General features: G+C 53.7%; 1 protein-coding gene across 1 annotated transcript in view; it reads left to right on the forward strand.

The window, feature by feature from the left end:
• The window catches only part of NCOR2 (nuclear receptor corepressor 2), a 193,981-nt gene that overhangs the window by 74,409 nt on the left and 112,370 nt on the right, over positions 1-7,202 (forward strand). The window lies entirely within an intron of this gene.

Consider the following 7,202-nt stretch of genomic DNA (forward strand, 5'->3'; position numbering starts at 1 on the left):
AAACAAATAGATGAATAATAAAGATTTCCTACACTGTAAGAAGTCGATTTCTGTTAGAACAACCTTTGTGTGTAAATTATTGGAACTGATTTGTCTTTAGAATTTTAGTTTTTTGGATATTTTCTACTAAAATTATTATCCCTTCTATATTTTAGATTTCAATGCGGTTATGATTAACTTTCATTGTGCAGTCCATTCTTTTTTTTAAAATTCTATGACTCTGGTTAGTGGAGCGATGGGAGAGAAAATGAGGGGGTGACATTAGCCAGAGAGGTCAGGGCAGGCAGTGACAGTTGAGGGGACCCTTGGAGGCTGAGCAGCAGCTGGCTGTGTGGACCTCCGGGGAGTGTCCCAGACAGGTAGAACAGGAGGTGCAAAGGCCTCCTTGAGCTGGCAGGGGTCACAGAGAAGGCTGGCATGGCCCGAGGAGGTAGGCGAGGGAGAGGAGGGCACAGGCCAGGTCACGGGGGGCTGGTAAGGAGTTCCAGCTTTATTGTCTGTTGGAAGGGAATTCGGTGATGAAGTTTATCCCAGGAAGCAGTGTGATCAGATTTTTGTTTTAAAAGTTTGCTTTGGTGGCTGCAGGGAGAAAGGACCTGGGGGTAGGGGCAAGAGTAACATGGGAAGGCCCCTGCAGGAGCTGCTGAGGTAGGTAGTGAGCGCCCTGTCACTGAGAGGTATGCAAGCTGAGAGAGCATAATGTTCAGGAAATCTGCAGTGCCCAGGAAGCTGCCCTCGGCAGCCTCTGCACCCTGTACTCCTTGCAGGCTCTGACGTTTTGTGACTCTGCTCCTGCTAGACTGCAGAAACTGTCTCGTGTCCCGTGCAGACATGGGAAGGGAAGCCCTGTACAGGGCCCGTCCCACCACGGGGCTGAACACAGGGGCCTCAAGTGGGACCGCAGCGCGTCCTGGCTCTCTGACTAGCTGTGTGTCCCTGTCGGAAGTCACTTTCCCTAGGGCTCAGTTTCATACGTGATCACTGAGGTCAGTGCTCAGCGTGTAGAGCACATACTGGGTTTTTGGTTCTTCTTTCTTTTATCTACAGAGACCTAGACTCATTCATTCATTCATTCATTCAACCAACCAATATTTACTGAGCATCTGCTACACGCCAGGCACTGTTCTAGGCGTCCAGGACATAGCAGTGAACGAGGCCTGACATTCTAGTAGGGGTGGCTGATAAGAATAAATACATTGTGATAAGTGACTGCCGCCATGGGACAATGAGATGATCCAGCTGGGGTCAGGTGGGTGCCCAGCTTCCCCCGGAGCAGCCTCCCCCATGCTCACGGCTTCCTTGCCCCTGCTGCTGTCATTGCTTCAAGGTGGGAGGTCGTTCCCTCCCCTGAGACCTTGCCCCGTCACTTTAATTTCTCTGTGTCTGCATGCTGGGGCCGCAGAGTGAAAGTTAATTTCACGCTTGACTTCCTGCTGCACAGACGATTTGGGACGCGCTGGAGTCACCTGTAGCCGCCTCCGCTGCCCTCCCACCGCCACCTGCTTCGGGCGCTGTTGGTGTCCCCTGCTGCAGGAGGGAGAGCTCAGACCACCTGCGCGGGGCTGGGGCAGCCCCAGAAGAGCAGGAGATGGGGTCTCCACCGAGGGATGGGCCCCACCCTGGGCAGGACCCTGCGGGAATTCCCGGGCGTCTGTGGAGCCCTCGTGGGATGTGGTGAAAGGGCGTGGGGCCCGGGGGTGAGCAGCAGCCAGCGCCCAGGCGCGTTCCGCCTCTGCTTGCCCGGGGGTTGCCCTGGGTCACCGGTCCCCTCAGGCCTGGAAGCCTGCTGGTTTCTTCTGTTGCTTGTTTTTCTTTTTTTGCAGGCTGATTCTTCCCTCCTGCTGCCTCATTTGGGGGTCGGCTGATGGGAGCTGTCAGACCCGGGGCTGTGCAGGCGGAAAGGGGGACCAGTCAGGACCCAGGTTACTCTCAGCAGGTCTTTGTGGTCTCGCTCAGAGACATCAGATGACTCCCCCAGGGTCACGCAGACAAATTCCTAGACCAGCCCTAACTGCACATCCTTCCAGCTTCCTCTCCTGGGTCTCTACTCCAGACCCTGCCCCTCCCTAGCTGGGTGACCTTAGGCAAGTTACGTCACATTGCTTGGCACTGTCACAGCTTTTGGTTGGCACTCAGTGATCAGGAGGTTCAGACCATCACCCCAACCCACAGTCTCTTCCCAGGGTATCCGGGCCCTGCACGGCTGCCTCCCTCTTCCTCTCCTCCGCAGCTGGGGTCAGGTGCTCCCTGAGCACCCCTTCTGCCCCCTCCAGATTCACTATCGCTGCCTCCCTCCCTAGAACCCAAGGCTCTGCTCATTTTCTTCTTCCCACCCCATTCCTCTGCTTCTCCCAGGCCTCAGCTCAAACCTCCCTTCCTCCAGGAAGCCTCCCCTGATTGCCCCAAGCTTTCCTTTTCCAGTACCCCATAAGCCCCAGGACCAGTCCCAGCCAGGGTCTGACCAGACTGCCCTGGAACACTCTCATAATTCCTGCCTCCTTATCCCACCCTCCTACGTCCTGCTTCTCCTTCCCAGTGCCCTGGCAGATGACAAGACTGGGTTTCCTTATAGGGGGTGTGTTTTTAAACCCTGACTTCTTTGCACTCCATGAATGCCTCTACCAGCAAACTCATCACCTGCTGCTTGGCCCATGCCTCAGAGCCCTTCTAGAGACTGTGGTCTTTACGTTTGCCGGACAGAAGCTCGGCAGAAAAGATTTGTCTGCAGTACAGTGTTTGCATCTTCATTGCCTAAATGCTGCTTGGAACAAAATAAACACTTAAAAAATGTTTGCCAGAGGAATGTTGAACACGTGGGCATCATAAACCGGGAGTCTAGGGGACTGCAAACCCAGGTGGCTGCCTCCAGGAGCGGGAAGGAACGTCTGAGTGAGGAGGGCTGGTGTGAGGCAATAGGGAGTAGTAGGGCTGAGGAACGGGGAGCTTGGTGACCTTTGAAAGGGGCAGCCAAGCCTCAGTTTCCCAACCTGTGGCCATGAAGGGGTGTTCCCCGATGGCCTGATGTTTTCAAGAGAAGCTTTAGGTTTGGCTTTTTGTGTAACAGCCTCTGGTTTTCAGTGCTGGCAATGAATTTAGGATTTTAGAAAGCACTGGCCAGGCACAGTGGCTCAAGCCTGTAATCCCAGCCCTTTGGGAGGCTGAGGCAGGCGAATCACAAAAGTCAGGAGTTCGAGACCAGCCTGGCCAACATAGTGAAACCCCGTCTTTACTAAAAATGCAAAAATTAGCCAGGCACGGTGGCACGCGCCTATAGTCCCAGCTACTCAGGAGGCTGAGGCAGGAGAATCACTTGAACCCGGGAGGCGGAGGTTGCAGTGAGCCGAGATTGCACCACTGCACTCCAGCCTAGGTGACAGAGCGAGAGACTCCATCTCAAAACAATAAAAAATAAAAAGAAAAATAAAGCACCACGGCCCAACACGACACCCTCAGAGGCTGTCTCTGGCCTGTGCACTGTGCGATTTGTGACCTGCGGACTTGATATGTGTTTGAGGACTTGACATGTGTCCTCTGGCGTGGTACGTGGACGGCTCTGGGTGGCAGGCAGTGTCCTTAATCAGGGAGGATTTACACCCTCAGTTGCTGCCCATCGGTGGCGAACGGACGGCTGCGTGCACATCACTGCCACTCCGAGGCCTCATGCTCACCGAGTCATTTTCCAGCTGTAGTGACGGCCCCACGGTTTGTGGAAGATCACATGCCAGACTAGCTTCTCAGCGCTGCCTTAATACTTGGCCATGAACGGGGCTGCTGAAAATGGCAGGAACTTTTCTGTCACAGTACTGGAGGCCAGCACTTGGAAATCAAGGTGCTACAGGGCCACGCCCTCTGGAAGGCTCCAGGGGAGGCTCCTTCCTTGCCGGTTCCAGCTCCTGGCTGCCGCTGGCCTCCTTGGCGTTCCTTGGCTGGGAGATGCGTCACTCCCGTCTTTTATATTCGTGTGGCGTTCTTCCCGTGTCTGTTCGCATCATCTCCCCTCCGTGCGTGTCTGTCTCTGTGTCCATATTTCCCCTTTTCATAAGTCATTGGATTAGGGCCCACCCCAGTGACCTCACTCTAACTTGCTTCTCGCTCTAAAGACCCTGTTTCCAAATGAGGTCATGTTTTGAGGTGCTGGGGCTTAGGACTTACGCATATCAGGGTTTTTTGGGGGAGTGGTTGGGGGTGACATTCCCACCTGTGCTAGGCAGTGTACCGCCTGCAAACCCCAAAGTCAATATTGTTTGGTCTTCACCATACTGTTTCAAAGTGGATTCTCTCTCTTCTTTTGTGGGAAGGCGGGACTACTTATTTGGAAGTAACTAGATTGTAAGTTGTACAACAGAAGAGTTGCAAATACACTCTCGAGAGTTCCCACGCACACTTCACCTGGCACCCCTCAGGTGGACAGCTTATATAACAGCAGAGAAACACCACAACTGGGGCCTGCCGTGGTGGCCCACACCTGTCATCCCAGCACTTTGGGAGGCCAAGGTGGGAGGATCACTTGAGGCTAGGAGTTGGAGACCAGCTGGGCAACAAAGCAAGACCTCGTCTCTACCAAAAAATAAATTAGCCAAGTATGGTGGCATGTACCTGTAGTTCCAGCTACTCAGGAGGCTGAGGCAGGAGGATTGCTTGAGCCCAGGAGTCCAAGGATACAGTGAGCCATGATCAAGCCACTGCACTCCCGCCTGGGAGACAGAAACAAAAATCTGTGTCTAAAAACAAAAATCAAAACAAAACGAAACAAAATACTAAGAAAGAAATAGCAGCACGTGACCCTCAACTAAACTACCAGCTGTCTTTGCATTTTCACCCGTCTCCCCACCAACGTCTGTTTTCTGGTCCAGGATCTGATTCAGGTTCTCACGTGACATTTGTGCACGTGTCTCCTTAGTCTCCAGCCCGTGACAGCTTCTCAGCCTTGCCTTGTTTTTCACAACCCCAACACTTGAAGAGCACTGGTCAGGGCTTTCTTTGGCAGGTGTTTCCTCCTGGTAAGACTGGGATGGTAGGTTTGGGGAACACCAGGAGAGGTCAGGGGGCTGCGTAATGCCAACGTGATGGGAGCCCTGCCCTAGGTCTCCTCTGTCGCCTTAGAGTTATCCCTTCTTTGCTCTGTTCTTTGCTAGGGAGTCACCAAGTCCCACCCACCTTCCAGGGGAGGGGAGTTAAGCTCCGCCTCCTGGAGGTAGGAATATAAAGATTTGTGGAACCACCACCATGATTCATTCATACTTGAGGGGAGATTCTTTGAGACTGTGCAAATTTCCTGTTGCTCCTTAAAATTTTGCTAACCAATTTAGCATTCATCCCCGGATCTTGCCAGCGGCAGTTGGGTTATTACTGCATTCTAATGACAATTTTCTGTTTCCCTCATTTCTTGGACATTTATTCATTGGAACTCTAGAAGAAAGATCTGTCCCTTCTCCTCCATGCATTGATGTATTGAGTCATTTGTTTATAATCACACAGACTCGTGGGGATTTGTTTTATTCCTGGGACGCTAATCTGGTCCCAGAGCTATTTCTGCTGTCACTCACATTGTTCCAGCTCTGGCAGCCGGAAACCTTCAGGCTGGGTTCTGTGTCCTTTTAACTTTTGTTTTCTTTTGTTTTTGGCAATTCTTGACTAAAGTCACTGTGGGCTCTTCTTGCATGCTTCCTGGCCGAGCGCTGGACTCAGCCATGTCCCGGGCAGCACAGTTTCTGGGATTGGAGGATGGTCTTCGCCGAGATCTGGGTGCTGCTGTGCTCAGTGGCCCTGGGCCCTCGCTGCTTCTACGCCTTCACAGCTGTCTTTTGCATAAAAGACCAAACCCTTTGCCATGTCGAAACTCACAGGACCCTGTAGGACCAGCCCTGCCAGTCTTGCTCACAGCCCCTCCTCCGTCCTCTCTGTCCCTCCCCAGCACTGTCCAGCCACAGGACCTTCCTCTGTCTGTGCTTCCAATGCACAGAGTTTGTTCCTGTCTCCTGCGGTGCCCTCCAGCTGGAGTTCCCTTCCTTCTGGATCTTCCCAGAGCCGGACCCTTTTGATGACGTAGATCCCAGCTCAAGGCCATCCTCTCTGGGAGACCTTTCTGCACCACGGAATCTAAAATAGCCCCTCACACCCTGCCCCCTAAGCACACACCAGCCCACCACTCTACTTAAGTTCCCAAATCCAGGATTATCTTGGTCATCTTGCTTATTGTCAGTGTCACCTCTGTGAGAGCCCACAACTGTGTCTTGCTCCCTGGTGTGTCCCCAGCACCTGGAACAGTGCCTGGCACATAGTAGATGCTCAGTAAGCACTTGTTGAATAACAGAAGACGAGGCTCTGATGCCATAGATTTCAGATGAGGAAACTGAGGGCTTCTGAGGTGTGCTCAGAGACACCCTGTTATGAGATAAAGGGTGCTGGTCCTAGCCTGTGGGACTGAGGACCCCTGGGGCCCACCCTGACCAGGGTGGGGGCCAGGCTAATGGAAGGTGGGGAGGCCCTGGCCAAGGCACCACCAGAATGACCCAGGGACTGAGGTGGATTCCAGGCCCTTGAACCCCATGAGGCTTCACTCGTCCGTCAGAGCCTGGGGTTCTCTCCTTTTCCTGTTTCCAATGGGGCTGGGGTCCTGGGGGCTAGATAGAGCGTGGCTCCCAGTCAGCAGCTTTGGAGCTTTCGAGGGGGGTTGGACACTGCTGAGAATATGAAGAAGTTGGGGATCCCCTCCCCAGAACTGCATGCCCCGGATTGGGGACAGACAGCAAGTTAAGGTGTACAGCAGGCTCCTGAGGTGGCTGTGGCCCCAGGTCCTGGGAGGCTGCAACACCCTGCTTTGTGTGTCGGAGACTGTGGGGAGGGGCCTGGGAAGAGAAGAGGAAGGTGCTGAGGTCTTGGTGCAGTGGTGGGAGGGGGCGCTTTCCAGCCCTCGTGGCATGGGCTCCAGAACCTCCGGCCTCTACTCTCCAGGGCTCCCTCCCTTTGCCTGTCTCAGGGTCTCTGTCCGCTTTCTTTGGGTCTTGTCTCTCTTCCTCTCCCCACTTCTCTGTCTCTCTGTTTCCCTCTCCTCATCTTCCTCTGAGTCTCTGTCCCTTTCCTTTGGATCTTGTCTCTCTCTGACTGCCTCTCTATCTCTCTCTCTGGGTCTCTGTCTCTCTCTCTGGGTCTCTGTCTCCCTCTCTCTGGGTCTCTGTCTCTGTCTCTCTGGGTCTCTGTCT

Source organism: Colobus angolensis, unplaced genomic scaffold (genome assembly GCF_000951035.1).
Source record: "Colobus angolensis palliatus isolate OR3802 unplaced genomic scaffold, Cang.pa_1.0 Scaffold28, whole genome shotgun sequence".
NCBI lineage: Eukaryota > Metazoa > Chordata > Mammalia > Primates > Cercopithecidae > Colobus > Colobus angolensis.